Raw genomic sequence first — 25,818 nt, 5'->3', positions numbered from 1 at the left:
TGCGTAAAATGCAAAATACTATAGGTCGGAAGAAACTGTTTTCGATTTAGGGTTGAAATGGCTTTGAGCGCGAAGCGTCGGCTTCTCGATTTTTATTTCATTTGATAAATTGCCCGGTGGTATGGAATATTTTAGGTTTGCTGGATAGATGACTCGCATCGATCACATAAAAGTTGTATAAAATCAGATATTTTATCATTTATCAATAATAAATGAGACTGCTTTATGCATTTATGGCATGTGCAAATTTTTAAAATCAAAAAATTACGTAAATCCCCAAGCTCTAATAACATTTTCATTTTCTTTATGCAATTTCTTTTAGTCGATAAAAGCAACTGTTTTTAATTCCGATTTTTGTAAAATGACAAATGAAAATGAGAATTGACGAAAAAGATCGCTACAATAATTAAGGAAAGACAAAATTTGTCACACCAATAATGTCTGTAATTTTCTTAAAAATCGAACATGAAGTAAAATGAAGTAAAAGCGTTAAGTAGTCGTACGTAGTAGTGAAAAAAATGTGTCTCTAATAATCTTTTCTGAAAAAAAGTGTAAACGTCTTTTTTAATAAAAAAAATTATAAGGAGAAAGTTCCTACATCGAATAAATCCAATAAACAACTTTCGTATAATGCCAACACGAACGAATCGTTTTACATTTTATTCGCAGCGTTTAACTTTAAATAACTAAAGATTATTTACAAGCGTTAAATTTGAAAGAAAACTAATTTTGAAGCTAGCGAGCGACGACTGGTGACAATTCTTTATTCTCTTTCAACGTCGCCCAATTCGGTAAAAGTGTGTACACCGTTTTCTTTTTTTTTCAAGCTATTTGTAGAGGACGAAGCTTCCGCGAGCAGAGACTTTTTCAAAGAAAATCTTCGGCACCTGTGCTGTCCACGAAAGGATCGAGGAGTTGAACGTTTGGAATGCATACTTCGGCTGTGTGGCGATTTATATTCCCGTTCGGTCTTTCTTTTTTTTTTTATTCGTAGGAAAGTAGTTTCGCGTTTGATTTGCCACGTGTAAGAAGGCCCACTCTGCTTCTGGCGATCGAATCGATAATCGCAATCACGCGAACTTTAATTTTGCATAGTGGAACGTACGGTGACAGACAGAAGTTTGATAACTCGCGAAATTTATATTACTTGTAGAAATTCTGTAGAGCGAAGAATTAGTGGTAGAACCTGCGACACGTGTCCGTGGCTTTTGAATCGACACGTGTGATACATATTTGGTAAGCGGAATTCGAAAGTCCGACAGAATATATTATATTATAATATTACAACTGGTTTTAAATTCGTTAGAAATGTAATTTCGTGACGTGTAGGTACAGCTGTTGCAAATAACTACATTTCGTGCAGTGCACCATATACTTCGGTAAGAATATTCATTTATATTAACCAGTGGATATAAACAGAATATTCTCTTCAATTCGTAAATAACCCGAGAAAGATAACTGTTGATTTTTGTTAATTTTTCATAGAGGTCTAGTGATTTAAGTTTAAAATTACTTAAATTATAAAAAAATATAATATAAATGCATTTTATTTTTACAATAATGCCAAACCTTTAAAATGACTAGATTAACTTAAATAAATATCCATTGTTAGTATAAAATTGACGCCTTAGAAAAACATGCGCCTCTGAAGCGTATGGTTATCTTTTACGTACGTTGTCATATGGTTATCTTTCTAGGGATAAATGACTTGCAATGCATGCTTAAAAATCGAAGAACATATTGCGGTCGTATTAGTCGATTGATCAGATGAATATGTTTAATGAGATACATAGTATACTTCAATAAATATCATTTCGGATGAATAGCAAAATTGAAACACTTTCGCATGTTTGACGCGAATTAAAATGCGCTAAAGTAACATCTAAAATTTAATGAAATAAATAGTTCTAGAAATTAATGTAAAAACATGAATTACGAACGCCACTATTCAAGATATTTTTACGGTCGCTTCGTTTGCGATACCGTTAAACAAGGTATACAAAAGTCGACGTGTTAAATAAAACAAGCATCTTTAACACTCATTATTTCTGCAAAAAAATCCATCGCAATTTTGGGTTTACGCCACTTGTCGACGACTCAAAGATGAAAGTGTACGGTATATAAAATTGAAAATAGGTGAATGTTTAGGACTGGCACACGAGGGTGAAGTGGAAAAATGAAACGAGGTCCGTACGAACGTCTCATTACACCGCGCCAGATAGCATTCAATCAAATTAGAAACTTCTTTTCGAGCGAGCGGAGTTGTTTTCGCGCCGTGTTCCCTCTCTGGTTCTCTTTTTTCTTTTTCTTTTCTGTTTGTTTTTTTGTTCACGAGCATTATCTTCCAACAGCGTCCGGATCATTTTGCACCGTTTCAATGACTGCTCGTCAAGACGAAGGGCCGCAGGCGTTCACACCGCGCGATGCATCGCTTGCACGTGAACGCGGCCACCTTTGTCCGCGTGAAACAAAGGTCTTCTTGCACGCACATGAAAGAATCGCGAGCGCCGGATCCCTCGTTACTATTTAGCCTGAATGCGATAATTTACCGTGCGCCTACTGTGTTCTCCGTTCTCCACTATTCCTTCGCTTTTGTTCGCGATCCACCTTTCCCGCAGCCGATTCTGCCGATCGGGTTCCTCGCGACTGAATTTCGCGAATCCAACGTGGTCCGCGTCTTAAGTTCTAGTCGCCCTCGGCAAATATCATTGGAAATAATAAGAACAAATATAATAGGACGAGTCTGGCAATGAGATGGCCCACTTTCCTTAAATACATCGGTACGGCGAAGCGTGGTAAAACCGGAATCCCAAGAATAAAGTGGCATAATTTCCAGATTCATTAATGTTATAAATTAATTTGTGGTTCATCATCTTAAAATAACATTTCTTATTTGCCATATTGGACTTTGGAAGCGATACACCTTAACCGATTGAGTCCCAGGGGTTATTCAGAAAACACAGTCGAAAAGTGGCGAACAGTGTAATAGCGTTTGTCTTAATTGATTGCGAAGAGAACCAAGCGGCGCGATTGCGCTCGTCAAGATTGACAAACAAAGCAAAAAAAAAAAAAAATGAAGAAAAGCAGCTATGCGATGTACGTGCGTCACTAAAGTTCGATCGCGACACAAGATCTGAACAGTTCGATCGCGCCGCTTGGGTCTCAAACGGTTAAATACATCGGTACGGCGAAGCGTGGTAAAACCGGAATCCCAAGAATAAAGTGGCATAATTTCCAGATTGATTAATGTTATAAATTAATTTGTGGTTCATCATCTTAAAATAATATTTCTTATTTGCCATATTGGACTTTGGAAGCGATACACCTTAACCGATTGAGTCCCAGGGGTTATTCAGAAAACACAGTCGAAAAGTGGCGAACAGCGTAATAGCGTTTGTCTTAATTGATTGCGAAGAGAACCAAGCGGCGCGATTGCGCTCGTCAAGATTGACAAACAAAGCAAAAAGAAAAAAAATGAAGAAAAGCAGCTATGCGATGTACGTGCGTCACTAAAGTTTGATCGCGACACAAGATCTGAACAGCTCGATCGCGCCGCTTGGGTCTCAAACGGTTAAATACATCGGTAGGGCGAAGCATGGTAAAACCGGAACTCCAAGAATAAAGTGGCATAATTTCCAGATTGATTAATGTTATAAATTAATTTGTGGTTCATCATCTTAAAATAATATTTCTTATTTGCCATATTAGACTTTGGAAGCGATACACCTTAAAATGAAAGAATCTTTGTATAAAGTAAATTCTCCCTAATTTTACTTCGGCTTACAAACAAAAATAGACAATTTGGGAAGAGAAGCTCCGATTATTCGAGTCTCGCGGCTCATTTCTATAGTTGACGATTGTCAACAATTATAAAAACGTGGTGCAAGGTTATTTTTCATCTATTTTTTATTTATACGTCCAAGAGCGAATCTGACGAATTATTACGAAAACGAACTATCGTTAAACACGCGATAAACTTGCCAAACAATTTTCGATCATTTGCATGAAATAGAAAACATTCAGAGGACGCGTCAGGCGATATTATTGTTGCAAGATAACGCGTGGCCATATTAGGCAAACGTAAATAAGAAAGTCATACAGTTGGAAATACCCTTGAAAATAGGTCTCGTTTGAATCTTACTTGTCAGATCATTATCTCCCTTGAATCATCCGCATCATTGTTTTCAACACCGTTTTATCAGCATTGTGGACTTTGAAATCCTTGATAGCTGAACGAGCATTGATGATTTCGTTACATCGAAACTCTACCTTTCTTTTAGCAGGAGATATGTTAATTGGTTGTAAGATGGCAAGAACATATACAGGGTGTCCCAAAAGTCACTCGAAATCGGTAAACAAGGGATTCTCGAGATCATTCGAAGTAACTTTTTCCTTAGCGTAAATGCGATCCGCGGCTATGTTTTCGAGCTATCAACGAAAAACACTGACCAATGAGCAACGAGCTCGGCCGCCTCGCGCCAGCTGATCTCGCCTCTCGTTGGTCACATCGAATAACAAATAGTTCTAGAAATAATCGCGTGCAGTGATTAAAATGGAACACCCTGTGTATGTATCTTCATATATCTTTACTCCAATGGTGTCAAGTGGACATCACGGAACAATGAAAATAAAAACCACTTGTACAAATCAATAGTATGAACCGAGTGCTGTAGAATGATACAATGCACGAATCCATTCAAGTAACAATTTAGAACGCGGGCGCAAAAGCTAACCCAGCACTCTAACAACGTATGTTAGACACGTTATGAAGGATTCGCTCAAATTTACTAGATACAGATGTTACGCACTTCCTTTAACCCTAGAAAGATAACCATATGACAACGTACGTAAAAGATAACCATACGCTTCAGAGGCGCATGCTTTTCTAAGGCGTCAATTTTATACTAACAATGGATATTTATTTAAGTTAATCTAGTCATTTTAAAGGTTTGGCATTATTGTAAAAATAAAATGCATTTATATTATATTTTTTTATATTTTAAGTAATTTTAAACTTAAATCACTAGACCTCTATGAAAAATTAACAAAAATCAACAGTCTTCGCAGGCGCCTCTGCGACGTAGGTTATCTTTCTCGGGTTAAACAAAAAGAAAATTTTTAAATGTTAAATATAACTCTTCTTCCTCGTCTAAGAATTCATTAGTAAGAAAGAAGCGCTAATCGACGTAGCTCTGAAAGAAATCGTAGCGCAAAGCTTGGAAGCGTTAAAAGATTGAATCATTTTCACAACCCAATACAGTAATGTCTCTCTAATTGACGCTCAGATTGTCCAGAAAAATGGACAATTTTGAAAGAGAAGATACGATTGTTCGAGCCTCGCGACTCGTTTTTGCAGTTGTTAACAATCGGTAACTACAAAATCGAGCCGCGAGCCTCGGATAATCGTATCTCCTCTTCTCAAACTGCCTATTTTCGTTTCGAAGCTGAGCGTCAATTAGGGAGAATTTACTGTATATGGCGCTTAAATGGATAAACTAACGAATGATGCGTCACGCGGTGAAAATTCTCGCGGGACCGTCCGCGATTCGCCGAAATGTTCTCCGTTGAACGGATCCTGTGTCTGGAATCACGAAGCGACCGGCGACGCTTTAAATTTTTATTGATGCGACAGTAATGACACTTGAAACGCGATTCAGAGTCGACGAATGAAATTTGAAGGCGATGCCCGTTGTAGATGGTCCGGGGAATGCCGAAGAGGAATTCGAGGTCGGGCAGATTGATCTGTCGACTGCTGTTTCGGAGTCGGCAAACTCGATGATAATTCGTCCCGCAGCTTCGATTCGAATGTTCGATAAGATACTTATGCGCCACCCCTGCAACCAACTGGCGTCCGTGATTTCTTATCGCAGCATCGACGGCCGCTTGTACGTGCTTTTACATTAGGAAAGCTCTCTTCGTTGTGTTCTTATTAATATAATAACTGAACGGCAGATATTTATGCAAATTGAAAATCGTTTAAGATAATTAACGAATATAAAAGAACGAAAGAGAAAATTAATTTTTCACTTAAAGACTTTCTGTGTAAATTGAAAGATAAGTATACAATAATAATATAATATTAAATATATAAATATATATATAATAAATATAATATTTAAAAAAATAAATTAATATTATAATATATATAATATGAATATAATATAATTATTTATTTATTTCTTCTAAATCTAGTCTAGGATTGAAAGTAAATGGATACGAAAAAGTGCCAATGAACTTAGCTGTGGATGAAATCGAAGTGCGATACGTCAACAGAATTATATTAAATGTAATGATAAATAATTATACAAGTTTTATCATCTAAATGTTTACCATTATTATTATTAACGACTTCGTGTCATCTCTGCGACAATTTGTGCATGTAAATTATACGTCTATATTAAGTGATGTAATAATTTAAAGAAACGGTGATCCGATGAAGATAAATTTCTGAACACCAAGAGAAGACGACATCGTTTCAGTTGCCTCCGTCAGTGATGTTATTTCGGGGATTTCAATATTAGCCAGTGCTTTTTTATTCACTGTTATGGTAATGCGTCGAAACTGTAAAGCAACGGATAAATAGTTTTAACAGCTGAATAAGCAAAATAATTGCGCGATCGATCGATCGTCTTGTTTAAAATTAATTGCGATATCATCACGCTAAAGGTAAGCAAAAATTGACGAACGCGTACATGCGTCCGTATCTCACATTGTTAACCCTTTGCACTCGAAGCCATTTTAACCGTAAATCTAAATTAACTTTTCCGACTTATAGTATTTCCATTTTATACGATCAAGTCCATTTTATGCATATGAAATTGAGTCTTGTGACTCGTACAACAGTTAGACTTTTAACAATCTTTTTATATCTAAGCTTCGATCGTGTAAAACTTATCTTGAAACGTGGTGTAACAATTTTAGCGGTGCGTCCGAGTCACCACTCGAGTGCAAAGGGTTAACTTTTGCAGGACGCATGTACGCATCCATAACACTCGAAGGATCGAAGTCCTTTTAATCCGCTTCGAATTGCATCTACTCGTACGTGTCATAAATGCATGAAATCCGCCATCTATCATCCCGCATTTTCGTCCCTCTTTACAATGTAAATTCGCAACGCGTTCCAAGTTACAGCACCAGGTCAGACACCCTGCATCGAATATGGAGATCCGTAATTTTTCTTAAAGACGTTTTACGATGTCCGATCGAATATTCTTTGTCGAGCGTAGCATTTGTTTTCCGTCTGCATCCCCTTCGCGGGCTAGATCCGCGGGCTCTCGGTAAAACCCTTTGTGCTCGGGCTTTACCATTTCGTTTGACTGATCGGTCGACGTCGATACGAAGCGACATGAATAATGAATACATAAATAGATCCAAGTATGTGCCTCGGATAATCTGCTGTGTCAGTTCGCGAAACGATCGGTGCGTAGTCGTTTACATTGTCCATTATCTAGCGCGTTTCGCCTTGCGAACGGTGTGCTCCATTGATCGATCGACAAATGGCCCCGCGCCACGGCGAGATAGTCACAACTGTTACATACGAGTTGTCAAAACGATCCGGCATCGTCCGTAACTCGATGCTCGAAACTGGATGTAGTAGTTCTTCCGTCTCGACGCGATCAACTATTTCCGATACCGGCGGCAACAAAACGACGCGGTCGTTACGACGATTTCGAAAAACGCTCTGCCACGGTTCGACGCGTCGCGGGTCGATCAGCTGTTTTCACCGATGTTGACATAGCCGACGGGTCGATCGATCGATTGACGTGGCAAAAAGAAAACGTCTGCTCGAAGTGTACAAACGCATTAAAAAATCGATGCCAACCGCGTCAACTGTTCCAACCAAATATCGTTTAGTTCGCGAAGAACTTATCGTTTCATTTATTATTTGCTCACCGTCTAAATTCCGATCAAGAAATGATATCTTACTTGCTATATTCATATAGAAAATATAAAAATAACAAATAAAATTATTTCTTATTCACCTTTCCCGAAAATCCGAATAAAAATGAAAAAACAATGTTTCGTTTGCAAATAAGAAATAATGGAGTCTTCTATGGGATTATTTAAATGATTTTGTTTTCTTTTTAATTAAATAAAGAATTTATTTGGTAACTTATACGTATTTGGTATTTAATCGAGTAACTTCTTATTTAATATTTCAAATGAAATTTAACCCAACTCCGACCGCGTCTCTCGAACGAATATCGGATAAGCGACAAATTTTCTGGGCCGCGCAAAACTTTCGTGTAAACAATTTGTTCGTACGTGTAACGTGTTGCGCGAGAGACAATGGTCCGCGCGTAGACTCGAGAGCTCGAACCCACTGTAAACCGCGGCACGATGTTTCACAATCGTCATTCTGCAACCGGCACACCAGTGTACCCCTGCCACGGGTACTTTCCGGCAAAGAGCTTAGTAGTTGGCACGGTTATTGAACCGCGGCTAAACAAATAAATAAGTGAACGGTGCCAAGCTATCTACCTTGACGCGTGTGCCCGGCCAGCTGTTTCGAATTCGGTATATTGAATCATAGCTCCAACTATCGTGCACATTAACAGAAATTTATAACGCCGCCAACATTGATTTCTGCTCGGGCAAACCTGTTAGAAAGCAAACACACGTGAAGAAAGTAGCCGGACAATTATAGCGACACCAGTTTCGTTGGAAGGTTTGCGACAATACAGAGTCGGATTAGAACGGTATTTAATAAAGGGGGAGATACATAGTTTGATACGGGGATAGATAGATTGATACAGGGGGAGATAGCACCGATTACGTCATTGTTCGAACAATATTACTTGGCTGTGGAAATTACGCGCTTCTGACACAAATGGGTAGGTGAAATGGAGAATGTCACAACAATTGATAATTACCTACATCATTTTGACAAAATTATCGAGGGAAGAAATCAATGTTTATGTCATATATTGTTTTGTAATTGATATAGTAAATTCTTATTTTGCATAAAGGTTCGTACTTGAGAGACAACAGAGACCTGAGAGAGAGAAAGAGAGAGAGAGGAAGAGAGAGAGAGAGAAATAAAGAGAAAGAGAATTTAGTGTCGTGTCTGTTCATGATTCACCAATACTACCTCTACATACTCGAAAATCAACTCACTTTTCTCGAAAATCAAGCTTCGGATGAAAAAATTCTATTCCACATTTTCGATTTACAGTGAATTCTCCCTAATTGACGCTCAGATTGTGCACAAAAATGGACAATTTGGGAGGAGAAGATACGATTATTCGAGCCTCGCGGCTCGTTTTTTATAATTACCGACTGTAAACAACTATAAAAACGAGCCAAATTGTCCATTTTTGTGCACAATCTGAGCGTCAATGAGAAAGAATTTACTGTATTTGTTCTTGTAGAAATACTTCTCGATCATCCTTAGAACACCGTGTACAGTAATCGTATGCAGAGTGATTCGTCTGAACTTAATTCGTCTAATTTGATTCTTCTACATACTCGAAAATCAACTCCCTTTGCTCGAAAATCAAGCTTCGGATGAAAAAAATTCTATTCCACATTTTCGATTTACAGTGAATTCTCCCTAATTGACGCTCAGATTGTGCACAAAAATGAACAATTTGGGAGGAGGATCTACGATTATTCGAGCCTCGCGACTCGCTTTTTATAGTTACCGACTGTGAACAACTATAAAAACGAGCCAAATTGTGCATTTTTGTGGATAATCTGAGCGTCAATGAGAAAGAATTTACTGTATTTGTTCTTGTAGAAATACTTCTCGATCATCCGTAGAACACCGTGTACAGTAATCGTATGCAGAGTGATTCGTCTGAACTTAACTCGTCTAATTTTATAGTCGTCATCAATCGCAATGTGGAACATTTTAATGAGAATAGGTACGTAGTATTCAATTTGAACAGTGAACTAATAGCGAACTATTAATTAGTACACTTCGTTCATAGAATACGATTATTCGAGTAATATACGATTGCATACGAAACGAAAGCGTTCCACATTTCAACCGCGTCGTCAATTAATCTTCCGTCTGACATTCCATTACCTCTTACCACTGTTTCTACGTACGAAAATACATCTAGATATAATATTTCAAATGCTTGCGGTGAGCTATACCTTTATTATGAACGACGATACATTTCACACGTGTTCAAACGCCCGAACTGTTATCAAACAATTTATCATTACAATTATATTCTACGAATTAAGGCGGAACAAAATTCTCTAAGGTTTGGAAGAACGTTATATTTCAAGCTGAGAGAAAAATCACTTTCGTATAATAGCGCATCGAAAGCTACAATAGGCGCCGGTCGGTCATCGGAACGCAAAAAGAAAGTTAAAATTAGACAGTGTTACGCGTTGTTTTATGATACAAAATTCGTGCTTGAGGAACATAAAAGTTCCCATAAAGTGTTAATAGGAGTCGCCGTGTGCGGACATGCAAATATCTAGTCATGACTACAGGAGACCATGCATATTATGTGCATACGTATGTATACAGTAGATACGAATCGCCCCGAAAATATTTTCGTCCGTAGTTTTGCTATGCGACAGATACAGAAGAAATACAAGACATTTCGCCGAATAATCTCTCTCGCTTGGTATCAGGGAAAATGTCAAATACCGCTTCCTTAGAAATTCAGCTTACAATCTCGAGGAAATTGCTGCGTGGCATTTTGCCCGAAAACGACGACGTCCTCCTCTGGTATCCTCGATTTCAGCGACAATTTCCAATCAAGGCCACGTTAAACTAACGGTAAATCGAAAAAGTATACAACTTAACGTAATCATATTATACTTGTTTGATTTTCTTCCTATTTTGTTTAAATACAACGCTTTTGTGAAATATATAATTTATCAAAGAATATCGAAGTATGATGCAAGAAATAGCAACACTTCGTGTTACGACGAAAACAGCTGACTGGTTAAAAGTCTCATTTAAGCTCAATCCTTTTTGCCAACATTTCATTTTTTATATCGACTTGTCCAATAAATACATTTCGGTGACCTCGTTAACGTGCCGAATGCCCAATTTTTGGACTAGATCTCATGATGTTTTGTTACAATTTTATTGCAATGTATGCGTGCAAACTGAATGTTGCTATATATCTATATATAGGTCGATTAGAATACAGAAGAGTTAAAATACGATCAATTGGGATAAATTTGAAATCTCTAGTTTCAGTTACATTAATCAGTTAGCTGTTTTCGACTCCATCTCTTCACGATGAATGTACTCGTCGAAATTAGCTATCTGGTTAAGAAGGATACATACATTGATATCCTTTATTATTATTATTATTATTATTATTATTATTTATTCTTTGCATGTTATAGATATATTATTATTGATATTCTTTATTTATATAATTAAGTATAAATTTTTGTTACAATTTTATTGCAACGTATTCGTGCAAACTGAATGCTGCTAGGTCGATTAGAATACAGAAGAGTTAAAATACGATCAATTGCGATAAATTTGAAATCTCTAGTTTCAGTTACATTAATCAGTTAGCTGTTTTCGACTCCATCTCTTCACGACGAATGTACTCGTCGAAATTAGCTATCTGGTTAAGAAGGATACATACATTGATATCCTTTATTTTTATTATTATTATTATTATTATTATTATTATTATTTACATGTTATAGATATATTATTATTGATATTCTTTATTCATATAATTAAGTATACATTTTTGTTACAATTTTATTGCAACATATTCGTGCAAACTGAATGTTGCTAGGTCGATTAGAATACAGAAGAGTTAAAATACGATCAATTGCGATAAATTTGAAATCTCTAGTTTCAGTTACATTAATCAGTTAGCTGTTTTCAACTCCATCTCTTCACGACGAATGTACTCGTCGAATTTAGCTATCTGTTTAAGAAGGATTATGTATCCTTCTAATAAAGGATATCAATGTGTGTCATTGATATCCTTTATTATTATCATTATTATTATTATTATTATTATTATTATTATTATTATTATTATTATTATTATTATTATTATTATTTATTCTTTGCATATTATAGATATATTATTATTGATATTCTTTATTCATATAATTAAGTACGAAGACAATCAAACATGTACAGTATAATTACAGTAACTCGCACACTTTTCAAAGAGATTGCAACAGCTAACTGGTAAAGAGATCGAATAGTCTAACCAGCTTTCTTCTCGCACATCTAGTAACATCGCGATCCGAAAGACTTTCAAGTATCTTTCGGTTTCCTTGAAAGAAAAAAAATTCGCAAGCGATTCCGTCATTCCTCTTAATGGAGGCTGCATTGCAGAGCTCGAGAGTCTTAAATACCTCCGGGAGGGCTTCGTGTCACGACTCGCCGCAAAACAAGTAGAAAGAAGGAACAACGAACGCGAAATGACATTCCACGGACGCAAATAGAGCAGAGTCTTTTACACGTACGTTCCGCCGGGGCGTTCTTTTATTTTTCCCTTCTGTTTCTGTTAACGTGTGCTGCTGCACGAGATAAACATAACAGCGCCGGCCATTCAACCCTCGGTGCCCACGGGCTCACTTTGACTACGGTTGCACATTATTCAAATTGTTTAACGTCAACGTCTCTGCGTTTGCTCGCGGTGCGCAGTAATTTGCTCCATTCACACGTTTCTGCTCCTCTGCGCTGTTCAAAGCGGGTATTCCGGTGCGAATCTTTGGGAAAATCGATCCTTTTTGTTGCATTTACTGGAAGAACGTAGGCTCGAAAATACGCCAACGAAAACCCGGCGTTTGAATTCTCAAAATTAAAGAAGTTACATTCGTGATGTAGAAGTTACATTCATAGTACAGTAATGTCTCTCTAATTCACGCTCAGATTGTGCACGAAATTGGACAATTTTGGAAGAGGCGATACGATTATTCGAGCCTTAAATCTCGTTTTTATAGTTGTTGATCATTCGTAACTGTAAAACGAGGCGCAAGACTCGATTTAATCGTATCTCCTCTTCCCAAATTGTCCATTTTTGTGCGCAATCTAAGCGTCAATAAGGGAGACATTACTGTATTCATACATTTTTGGTTTCACATTTCAATTTCACCAACCACGTTTTATCCACAATTTTGTATTTTGAACGAACGCATCGAATCAGATCGGAATCGTAAGAAAATCAAACGTGTCGCTAAAAATTCGAGCGATCGCTTCGATGCAGTCGACGACTGTCGAACACAGTTCAGGCTGCTTGAACGTCGACGCGATAAAATAGCAATAGTTGCTAAAAGATACTCGAGAAGACGCGTCGTGGCGTGAACGATGCAAGTTTCACCGATCAAAGGGCAATCGCGAACGTACAATTTCGCGAACGTGCTGGTATTTCGCGTCGTATTTCTTCAGCGATGGTAAAACATGGACCAGTGATCGACAACAACTGCTACGTAAGAGAGGCGAGAACCAAGATGCGCACAATAGCGCCGCATAAATTCTATTATAGTGATGAGCGAACTGTGCGGACCTTCGTGGAATCTTTAATTTGCACAGCTAATTTTAAAATCAATTATATTTTTTCTGGTTCATCGGAATGTTCATTGCAGCCAAGATAAACTAAAAATGGTATATTTATAATAATAATAATATATATAATAATGTTTATTATTTTCAAGGAAAACGCTAGCTAGTATCAGCGTGAACATCCTGTATATTCTAAAGATTATAAATAGACCGCGGATTTTTATGAAAATTAAAAGTTGTCTGTATAAATTGCGAGAAATAGAGATTAAATAGCAAGTTCATTCATTCTTTAATTATTTCAGTAGATTAAAAATTATGCATTGACATGTACAAATCCTTTTAATCTTTCTACTATTTTAATCTTTCCAATTTTACCATAAATGTATTAAAAACGTAATTTTCAATTAAGCTACGTTCATAATATATTAGCCCTTTGCACTCGAGTGGCGACTCCGAGGCACCACTAAAATTTGTTGTATCACCTTTTAAGATAATTTTGATATTAACAAAGTTTAGATTTTAAAAATTGCAAAGAGCGTAACCGTTGTGTGAATCCCAAGGATTAATTTCATATGCATAAAATATGCATTTTGTCATATAAAGTAGAAATATTATAAGTTAGAAAAATGATTTTATATTTTCAGTTAAAATAGCTTCGAGTGCAAAGGGTTGGAATGTCGTGTCGAGATACAAGGAAAAGTTTCGTCAGGATCGAGTGTTCGTCAGGGCGAGATGACCCATAAATTTCTTTTACCACTTGTTCTAATAATCTAATAATAACGTAGCTTCCTATAGGTTAATATAACGTCTTACAACGCAGAGAAACTTGTGGCAGCAGACCGATACGCGAGACAGCGAACCCCAGTGAAAAGAAATAATCGACCGAGGGGCGAAACTGGACCGGGTGACCAGAGGCCGAGTCAACCCCTGGAGCAAAAGAACACGAAGACGATCGGGAAGACCGATGGTCCGCACTCCGGTTAAATCCATTAGCGATGATTGTTTTTCTTCTTCGCGATGGCCACGGACACGTGGGTGAAGAGGTCAAAACCGCGAGACTCGTGGAGAGGGTGGGCGGAGAACTCGCGGTGCACAGGCACAGGTAGACGTACCCGAGCCAGAGAGCCACGGTGTTCGTTGGCCCTCGGGTGGTCGAACCGGATGGCTGGTCATATTCCTCCGTAAATGGACCCGTGAACAAAAAACTACCACGGGCACCTCGGTGGCGCGCCAAGAATTCGTAGCTTCGTAAGGTCACCTCCCCAGCGATCTTCTTGAAAATTCCCCGGTCGGTTTATGGTCGGCATAAATGGACTTATCGTTGCCAAGTGTTCGAGCGATGTGGTGTATCGATCGCGCGATACGCTGCTATTGCTTCGCGTTCCTGCGATTGCCTGAATAATTCATGGCCAGCTCGTTTTCTTCCCTTTTCGTTCGACCGTGTTATTGCGGGGCCATTAAATGATAATTCCGCGGCTGGCCTGACGATCCGCGATCGCCGCTTCGTGGAAATTGATTATGCCGCCGCGCCGTCGTGTCGCAACGGTACTTCCCCTTTCGGTCACCGGAAGAACGACGAATCGTGAAAGACACGCCGGGAACAATGGCTCCGAATCCCCGAAATTGCGCCGAAACCATGGATATTTTCGTCTTCTCTGTATACAGGGTGTCCCAAAAATGTCTCGCAATCCGGAAATGGCGGGTTCCTCGGATCATTTGAAGCAACTTCTTCCTTTACAAAAATTTTCTCCGAGACACCGTTAACGAGTTATTAACGAAAAACAGTGACCAATAAGAATCGAGTACGGCTGATGCGAGGCGGCCCAGCCAACTAGCGCACGAAGCCCAGTTCCGCTCATTGGCTCGGTCGCCTCGCGCCAGCTGAGCTGGGATTCGACCGCTGGCGCTGTTGGCTAGTCACTGTTTTTCGTTAATAACTCGTTAATGATGCCTCGGAGAAAATTTTTGTAAAGGAAAAAGTTGCTTCAAATGACCTGAGGAACCCGCCACTTTCGGATTGCGAGACATTTTCGGGACACCCTGTACAGTAATGTCTACCTTACTGACGCTTAGGTTATGTACAGAAATGGACAATTTAGGAAAAGGAGATACGATTATTCGAACCTTGCGACTCGTTTTTATAGTTGTTGACAATCGATAAACATAAAAAACGAGCAACAAGGCTCGAACAATTGTATCTTCTCTTCCAATCGAGCGTCAATTAGAGAGACATTACTTCTATTTGAACACAACGGCTAACAAGTTCGAACTTGAATGCTCAGGTATTTCCTGGTTTTTAATTCGCTGAGAGAGAAGATCATTTTCTTTCGATCCATGTATTTAACGACACGTTATAGAGAAGCGATAATCTTTATCTTATCTCGGATATAATAAGGTAAAAATATCTGTTATGGAACGATTTTCGGTGGGTATAATATTATCATCGATTCTTTTACCACTTAATAATATTATCGTTGAATATTTATACTACTGTTCGATAAATCGATGTTTCCAGATAAAGTGACGTGCTTTGAAATATTTTATCGAATAGTAATGTTCCCGCGCGGTTGCAATACCCGTTCCATAACGTAACTGTTCCATAGATCGGGACAATGGAAAAGTTGAAGAAGACAGGTGGAGTCAAATTTTCGAAATTGTTTTCAATACGCATACGTTCCTGTGTATTTCGGACACAAGCATTAATTAGGCTGCCGTATATGTAAATTTTGTATTTACATAAGACTGCTCGTGATTATGTAATTAATACATCGCGCTTCTAACCACTTCGCGGTGAAACCTGTGCGCGCGCGTTGAATGATGTAACGTTTTCTTGTGCCATGAATTACCGTCTTGAGCTTTCGAGATATTGCAATGATATATCACTGTCCCCTGCACGCGGAATACTGTTACCGTACCCCGCGATGCATGTATTTCTCTGGTCTTGACGCCAACGCAAATTTTTCATTCCCATTCAAATCTCTATCATAGAAATCCCTACGTCTCTATAATCGATACACAGAGGCGGGTGGATTACCTTGAAATCGCCAACAATTATTTTACCGGCAATATTTTCAACGACGATATTTTCATCGACGCGATGCTCGGTGACACCGCGTTTCACCGACATTGTTTATACACCAACACACTAAAATCACCGACAAATGTTTACATCGACTCTCGTTTCACCGCAAATGTTATCATCGTCGCTTCGTGTAGAAGAAACGTGGAAACAGAGGCAATAACGATACGTTTATATTGGTACTTTATTAAATCCCTTTGCACTCGAACCCATTTTAACTGTAAATCTAAAATAATTTTCCTGACTTGTGTTACTTTCATTTTACACGACAAAGTGCATTTTATGCGTACGAAATATGCTACACTTTTCAGTAATGTTTAAAATCTAAACTTCGATAATATAACAATTATCTTAGAACGTGATATAACAATTTCAGTGGTGCCTCAGAGTCACCACTCGAGTGCAAAGGATTAATTATCATACGTCAAACGTTGATGTTAAAAAAGGTAAAGCAATTTAAATTGGCGCTTGTACCTATAAAGTGTATATTTCTTAACGTTAATTTCTTGATCATTATAAACCATATATTAATCGTACTTGCGAGAAAGAATTATTAACTGTTTCATTAGTTGTAAATGAAATTATAAAGATACTTTATTTGCTAATGCTTTAAGGAAATTCATTTCTGTCTGTTTCATGATTTTATAGTATTCTATAAAATCTATAAAATATATATGATTGTATAGTGGTGTTCTAATATATTGTCAGCAACGGCTACATTTCTTATACACGAAGTGTCGATAATAACATTTGCTGCGGTGAAACGAGAGTCGATGTAAACATTTGTCGGTGATTCCAACGTGTCGGTATGTAAACAATGTCGGTGAAATGCGGTGTCGCTCGCTGCAATCGTGTCGACGAAAACATTGCCAACAAATAATTGTTGGTGATTTCAAGGTAACCCAAGCTTGCCTACTACATGCAGCGCTCCAGAATACATGCTGCAAAGATTTTTGTGCGCTTTCGACGCGCTCGAACGGTTTCCAGGGATGCATGCCATTCCCGGTGCGATCACGGGCGAATCAAAGGAAATTGTTACAAAAACTGTTACCAACAAATAATTGTTGGTGATTTCAAGGTAACCCAAGCTGGTCTATTACACACATGCAGTGTTCTAGAATACTGCAAAGATTTTTGTGCGCTTTCAACGCGCTCGAACGGTTTCCAGGGATGCATGCCATTCCCGGTGCGATCACGGACAAATCAAAGGAAATTGTTACAGAAACTGTTACCAACAAATAATTGTTGGTGATTTCAAGGTAACCCAAGCTGGCCTATTACACATGCAGCGCTCTAGAATACTGCAAAGATTTTTGTGCGCCTTCGACGCGCTCGAACAGTTTCCAGGGATGCATGCCATTCCCGGTGCGATCACGGGCGAATCAAAGGAAATTGTTACAAAAACTGTTACCAACAAATAATTGTTGGTGATTTCAAGGTAACCCAAGCTGGTCTATTACACACATGCAGTGCTCTAGAATACTGCAAAGATTTTTGTGCGCTTTCAACGCGCTCGAACGGTTTCCAGGGATGCATGCCATTCCCGGTGCGATCACGGACGAATCAAAGGAAATTGTTACAAAAACTGTTACCAACAAATAATTGTTGGTGATTTTAAGGTGACCAAAGCTGGCCTATTACATGCAGCGCTCTAGAATACTGCAAAGATTTTTGTGCGCCTTCGACGCGCTCGAACGGTTTCCAGGGATGCATGCCATTCCCGGTGCGATCACGGACGAATCAAAGGAAATTGTTTAGACGAGACGCGAGCATTGACGTTTCGCGAACTCCTCGTTAATATATACAACGGGAGTCGGTCCGTCAGATTGTTTAGCTGTCGGGTCGTTCACGCCCCGAGGAAAAGGAAGAGGCTGGCGAAACTCCGTCGCTAACGAGCAGCAGACTCAATATCCTTAAAACTTGCCCGAGCGATAAAAAGACCGTCGCCTTTTCTTTGCGAGGCGCGAAGAGGAATCGAGGATGGGACGAGTGACGGCACGATGGCGGCGGCGGCGGCGGCCGGCCCCGGCAAAAATATTCAAGAAGGGGACTGAACCCATTTGTCAGCTTTAAAAATAACTCTTTCACTTTTATGATAAACCATCGTTATGCATCGCCGCACTGTATAGTTAGCGGAGAAAGAATATCGTCTCCCAGCGACCCGACCGCGACGAATGAAGGCGAGAGGTTATTAATAATATTTCGGGCACGCGGGGAGATAGAAATTCGTTTCGGACGGGGATGTTCTACGAACGATCGTTAACAGTTCTCCCGTTTTCGAGACGCTTCGATTTCGATTCATTATTTAGGTGAAATCGACGATTATAATGTACAATCCTGTCGAAAAGTGTATCGACATTTTTTTAAACGCAGCAACATTTTTAAAACTCGACTAAACGACACGGATATTTCTTTTGTTAGATGATAGCTTGCTAGACAATTGCCGAAATTCATGTTTTAATTTTGCCGTTGCTCGGAATGCCAAAAAAGATCAAAGAATTCTCGTTTCAACATTTTTAACTGAACATATAACGAAAATTTAAAAGATGCACGCTGAAAATTTCGTTTTTCACCATTTTTGCAAAGACTCGCGAGAAGTTTAACAAACAATTAGACAAGAAACATTTAACCGATAGACTGATTGATTAATTTGAGGATTTTCAATTATTGCGTTGTACGAAGAGAGATCAAATAAAAATTCTCTCCTTTTATGACAATCCCAAAAAAACGAAATCATTAGATTATGTCGCTGAAATTGTTATTCCATCGAACAATTCATTGAGAATTTATTCGCCGAAAATTGTAGACTTATCAAAAATTATGAAATCGTTCCTGGTAGATAATGCGTCGGTGCAAGGATTCGAACGTATTATAATATATTAATCTAACGATCGATTAACATTACGATCGTCTGCAACGTAAAATATTGTTTGTAGAGAGTTAATAACTATTTTTAAATACGAAAATTGATTGAACCTTTGGATAGAAAGAGAAAGGATCCGTTCTGTTCTACGTTACACGCACCGATATCAGTGTTCTGTAACTTATTTACGAGGATGTATAAAGTATCGGATTACCATTGCACCGAGATACCGAATTATTGGTCCACTATACCCGGAGAATTTTCAAATGTCCAACTCTGATAACAGCATTTACCATTATTCAATTACGCGGACGACTCACGCTAGCTTTTTCCAATTTCCAACGCGAGCCAATGGTTTTCATTTCAATTCGCTGTGCGATAACGATAAAAGTTGCTATCTTCAGATTCTATCTACAGCTGTTGCAGAGCACCTCGCCTTGTTGCGATAACGAACAGAGATACGGACGGTGCTGGAAAATAACCGACACCGCGGACGATTGCAATTTATTAATGAATTCACGAGACCGACGTGAATTCAGGGAGCCGCGCGCCGTGCACGGTGGAAGGAAATTATGTGCCACAACCGATATAGCGTGAATTTTTCCATGTTTTGTCAACTTTTTTTATCCGAGGCTATAACGAAAATTTAAAAAACGCACTTTTTAGACGTTGGTACGAGCTATGAACAATTAAAGATCAATAACTGTTAGAAATCTGTAGTTTTAAAAATCTGTTAACGCTTCTAACTTGATATTGCGTTAACCGACACCGATTGCAATTTATTAATGAATTCACGAGTCCGACGTGAATTCAGGGAGCCGCGCGCCGTGCACGGTGGAAGGAAATTATGCGCCACAACCGACATAGCGTGAATCTACCACTTTTCCATGTTTTTTCAACATTTTTTTTATCCGAGGCTATAGCGAAAATGTAAAAAAGCGCACTTTTTAGACCTTGGTACGAGCTATGAACAATTGAAGATCAATAACTGTTAGAAATCTGCAGTTTTTAAAATCTGTTAACGCTTCTTGACACTGCGTTAGCCGATTTCGATGAAATTTTCAGCGTGCATATAACTTACTTAAACGCATTCTTTTAATTTTCGTTATAGGCTCGGATAAAAAAAATTTTTTAAAAATGGGAGTTCTTTATTCTCTTCTGTCGCTCTAAGCTGTAGCAAAATTTTAAAAAAGCATTCCTTCGATGGTCTCGTAGACTGTCTCCTCTATCATCTAAAAAAGATTCGCATCGTTTAGTTTGATCGTCCTAAAACAGTTATCGCGTTTTAAAAGATGTCCGAACATTAATCAGAATCGCCGTGTCTTGGATAAATATTTATTCGAAACAATTCGGATAATACCCAACTCTGATATCCCGTAAACATGCGCGTTGCAGTTTTAAGGCCGGTTTCATAGTTGTCCCGTAGCCAGTTATTGAAGTACTCGCGCAGTCTCGTTAATTTTTCGAGATACCTCGTACATCGCTGCTGCTGAAGAATGCGAATGGTAACGCGGGTGTCATAACACTGTTCGTCGTTTATCGAGGCGAGCCCCCATAGCGAGGGACGCCGCGCCATTCCACACGTGGCGTCTGTACAATCTGAATGTGACGATTCATTTCGCGCGCGATTTTAATTGACGCCGTTGAATTACATCGCATTTGCATGCCAGACACGGCGCGCCCGTTTCGCGAGTTAGCCGTCGCGTTGCTTTATTTTCGCGGTTTCACGCACGCTTCGAGATTCGCGCGTGCTTCGGCACCGGTGCACATTTCTGGCCCGAAACGAGGATGCTAGAAATCGGCCGATTTCGAATTTTGTTGCGAACCAAATGCTTCGTTATTTTTCTGGAAATAATGAGAATACTAAAAACATATACAATTTTTACTTTTTCCATTAGACGAGTATTATTGAAAATACTCAAATATTATTGAATCAAGAAAAAACCGTTATTATTATTTTGATTATTATTTTTATTATTATTATATTTATCGTATCCAGGTTCGAACTTATTGCAATCTTAGGTGTATATTAGGTAATATTTAATTTATTTCATCTTACTTCTAGCCTCTTGGGCTCCAAGTTAACTTAAATGTGCTTGAGAGGTGTACACTTCCGTCCATAAGTCATCGGACACTCACTTATTTCGAGTAACATCATTATTAGAACACAGATGGGATTTTTATATTTTTATTCTAACAAAGTATGCGTATAAATAATAAAATAACTTCCTTCTATTCAATTTAAAGAACTATAAAGAATGTGAAAAACGATTTGAACAGCGGTTCATTAGTAATCGAGACGGAAGAAAAATGATCTTATTTTTATCTTTAATTTTCGCTTCGACGAGAATACATTCTCATTAAATTTATTCAGGACAAAAAATTGATTTTCACGTGTTTTAATCTCGTTGGGAAAAATACCGCGGCAAAGCGTACACCCTGCAGTAACAGGGTAGTAGATTTAAATCTGTAGATATCCATCGATTTACGAACAATTTCAATGCTCCTCTTTTTCGCCCCATGTATTATATTTAGCTGACTGTTTGGAAGAATAATTAAGTCACGAACATGGTAACGTTTCCTTGGCATGAAGGACTCCTGGAAAGGAGATTTTTTCGTCGTCAAATTGCTCGACGACGAGGCTTCATTAGACACAGTGAATGACGTTTTCGCTTGCCGAGGAAAAATGAGGTGTCGGGATTCTCAAGGCTCTAGTTAATCAATCATTCTTACTTTGATGCGGTAGCCATTGACCGTCGAGCCAGTCGAATAACTTTTCAAACGGCATATTGTGCTCGCGAAGCACGAGTACCACTTCGCATCGGTTATTACTTTCGTTTTTACGTGTGAACGCCTCAAGAATCGAGTCACGCCTTATCTCGTTAAGTCGGTCTTCCGACAACCCCTCTGATGATTCGAAAAACAGCACACCGTTTGTAATTTACATCCTCGAACAAACTCTTAACTTTTTTTTCGGAGCTTGCGATTCTAATTCTTTTGTCGCGTCGAAAAGAAAACGTTCAATTCGTTCGGTCCGATTTTAGAAAGGTTATTTAGTTTTACAAGATGTCCGCGTGTATTTGTCCACGATTGTGTAAATAGGCGACTGTAAACCGAAAGTCCGTTTTCGGAACCGTGGGACACCGACAAAATAAAGATATCATTGTTATTATTATTATTGGGTCGTTCGGAAAGTTGTTTCGTTCTTTCACGAGAAAATAAAAGACAATTTTGTAACGTTTCAAATAAAAAAGAAACCTTCCGATATTTTTCTGGCGTTTTTAAAATCTTATCTACGTAGAAGCCCCGTCGTTTGCTGAATCACGTGCTTCTTCAACGAGCTTACAAAACGAAATTTTTTTTTTAGAAACAACTTTCCGAACGACCCAATACTCATCATTGCGCATTTAAATATAACACGTCTACAGATTTTGAACAAGCAAATAAAGGAATTCCTCTCGTTTCAATGGAAATCACCGTGAGAAAAATGAAACGAATTCGCTGCGCTTTTGAAATTGGGTGTCCCGTATAACTAACCTTTACCCCGCGCGTCGATTTTCGCGTTCTCGCCACACCCTGCATAGAAAACGAGATCGCGGAACCGGTTGATAAGTGAATTTTCGAATAAGTAAAAATACGGCGTGACACTGCGTGCGCGGCGAAGTCGATACATTTGACGTGCCGGCGCCAATTAATCCGGTGCCGGCGATCGATTTACGACGGTATCGTAAACGTTCGACTTCGTTATTGGGCCGCGGCGTATGTAATCGCGGATACGCGAGCGAATTTTTTGAAACCGAACGAACCGTATATCGCAATCACGGGGCGCGGCGCGGCGGGTACGCGATGTTTCGACGGTAACGACACGCTTTTGCACCCTTGTCGCGGCGACGTCGCCGGCCAGTAATAAACACGCGATCTTTATTGTCCGATCTGGCGAACATTGCGTCGATGATTTCTCCTCTGTCCGTAGCAACGGTAGCGCACGATCTAGAGACTTTCTCGGCGGCTTTCAGCGAACGGAACAGCCGTAAATCAATCCCTTAACGAGGTCCAAATGTGACCATCGTCTCCTCGAATTAACGTCGGTTTCTAAGCGAGTGAGCCGTCCCCTTGATTCGAACATGTTGCAACGTGGCCGACACGAGCCAGCGATACAGAATCGGACATTTCGTTCTCTGCGCTAGGACTTCATTCGATTCCGAGCAATGTTGCTCGTCGTAGAAACGGACGAACGCTGCATGTCGAATTCACCCTCGTTTCGTCCATTGACAGTAATTAGTGGGCTACGGATTTTATGCATTTATGACAGATGTGGTTAGATGAAATGGGAAACTGTCGAGGCACTGGATAAATTATTGTTAATGTATAAAAACTATTGAAATGAAGAATATATTTTTATTCGATCGTTGCACGTCGCACAATTAATGCAGAACATTTTCATTTTGAATAAAGATCCACTCTGTCCATAAGGAGTAAACCTCAAGCGATTACTCTCCCTTGTAAAATCAGTATTTATTGGCCCCTTGCACTATTTATTATATATATTATTATTCATTATATATAGATTTTTTATATATGTATATATATACATATATATAAAATAAAAAATAAATTTTATATTTATTATTGTCTCTGCATTAATTTTATTTGTCGAATATATCGACAATAGAAAGGTTAAATTCGACTCCCACTTAAAAGACATAGGCAACGTTTATTATATTTAGTCGAAATGTTGATAACGGGTCTTGTTAGAGTGTAAAGGGTTAATGTAGCCTGCATGTTCTAACGTCAATAACCAAATAAGTAAATCGAGTTATTCAAAAAATTTCCATTCAAAAATACGTGTTATTTGTTTCGAAGTTCTATCCTATTTTTAAAAAGAATCATCCACCGTATGTCGGTAGTGACTCAGATAGTGAAGAGAAGAGAAAGAGAGAGGGGGGGGGAGAGTGAAAGAGAGTGAGAAGGAAAGGAAAGGGAAGTCCTGTTTGAGGTACAAATCGGCAAGGATACCTTGCACGAGCAACAGATTGTCAGAGGCAAGGTTGTAACGAATGACTACGATAGCTCGACATTGCATTCGCCTCAGCCTCGGTCAGAAGTGGAAAACATGCGAGATCCCCGTTAAGGTTTCGGAAGTAGCTTTCAGAGAGTCGTAGACACGCGAGCAGTCAATGTGGTAATTCATTGGAAATTTATCACCTATGAGAACGTCATCACGCGACGATGGCTTTGGTCGCTCTATATCGCTAATTGACAGTGATCTTATCACTGGTGACTTCTTCGCATGATTCTGTACCGGCGACGATCGAAGGAAATCTCTAAAATACTCTCTTTGATCTCTAAGAGACTCTCTTTATTTTTGTAATATCCTGATACCAAAACATTCTATTATCTAAAAATTTAAATAACGCAAATGATTTGATGACGATATTCTGATAGCAGAATATTGTAAAAATAAATGTTCGGATAAGGGAGTACATCTACCGTACATCGCACATCGTAAGAATTGTTATTAGACAAAATAAAATTATATTATACGGAGCAGAAGTTAAACAAATACATACTTGTTCTTGCATTTGGCCATTTTTACACAGTCAGGATAGTATAACAGTGTTCGTATATTCATTATTTTCATAGAGGCATAAAATTTCCAGTCTACTTATTGCTAGACTGCGGATATTTATGCATAATAAACATTGTCTAAATTATTGGCAAAAAACGTAAGTCCGATGAAATTGTCTTTCCTCGTTTAGTCATTTGCCTAAGTTCTACATAATAGAAAGATAATCTCAAATTCCCCTAATGTCTTCACAATTTTGTGTTTGACGTAGTTATTTTTGTAAAAAATTATGAGCGATAAAAATTGTTCGAGGTTAATTACGAGATGCTGGAGTTCCACGGAAATGCATTTTTTTTTCTCTCAATTGATTTGATAATTGAAAATATTAGGGTGGGATCAAAAGTTCTAGATTCTACCGATAACAATCAGGAATGTGAATTTGTCGAATGCTAATTATTATTAAATGATTATTAAATATTACTAAATGCTAACTTTATTAAATAATTATTATTAAATTATTATTACGTTAAAATGCTAATTATTATTAAAATAAGTACTTTAACACTAAACCTACCGGACACTAAAAACGATCAACGTTTGTTGTTCTATAAGAATAACAAGACTGCATTTACTTGGACATTCCGCCATTTTTATTATCACGTATACGTTTGAACGAAGAAACTTATTGAATTATTTTCTACGAAAGAGTTCTCATATTTTCGACAGCCGTAAAATATATAAAACGTGAAAAATAGCTAATTTTATAAAGTAACGGATAAATAACGTCTCTTAATCTTCGAATCGACTCGTGTACAACGATTTCTGCTGGTTACCGCATTAAATGCAGAACA

At 38.4% G+C, this 25,818-nt stretch overlaps 1 protein-coding gene and 1 long non-coding RNA gene across 2 annotated transcripts in view; one reads left to right on the top strand and one right to left on the bottom strand.

Moving 5' to 3' along the window:
* slow (epidermal growth factor-like protein slowdown) overlaps positions 1-25,818 on the top strand; it is a 45,041-nt gene that overhangs the window by 5,507 nt on the left and 13,716 nt on the right. The gene's annotated exons all lie outside the window — the stretch shown is intronic.
* Positions 6,258-7,659, bottom strand: LOC117218449 (uncharacterized). Its single transcript, XR_013033142.1, has 2 exons — positions 7,539-7,659; positions 6,258-6,561 (listed from the first exon to the last, which is right to left on the bottom strand). It is a non-coding gene; the product is annotated as an uncharacterized LOC117218449 (long non-coding RNA).

This window comes from Megalopta genalis, chromosome 4 (assembly GCF_051020955.1).
Source record: "Megalopta genalis isolate 19385.01 chromosome 4, iyMegGena1_principal, whole genome shotgun sequence".
Classification (NCBI taxonomy): Eukaryota; Metazoa; Arthropoda; class Insecta; order Hymenoptera; family Halictidae; genus Megalopta; species Megalopta genalis.
Note: the sequence above shows the minus strand (reverse complement) of the source record. Positions and strands in the feature narration are given on the sequence as shown.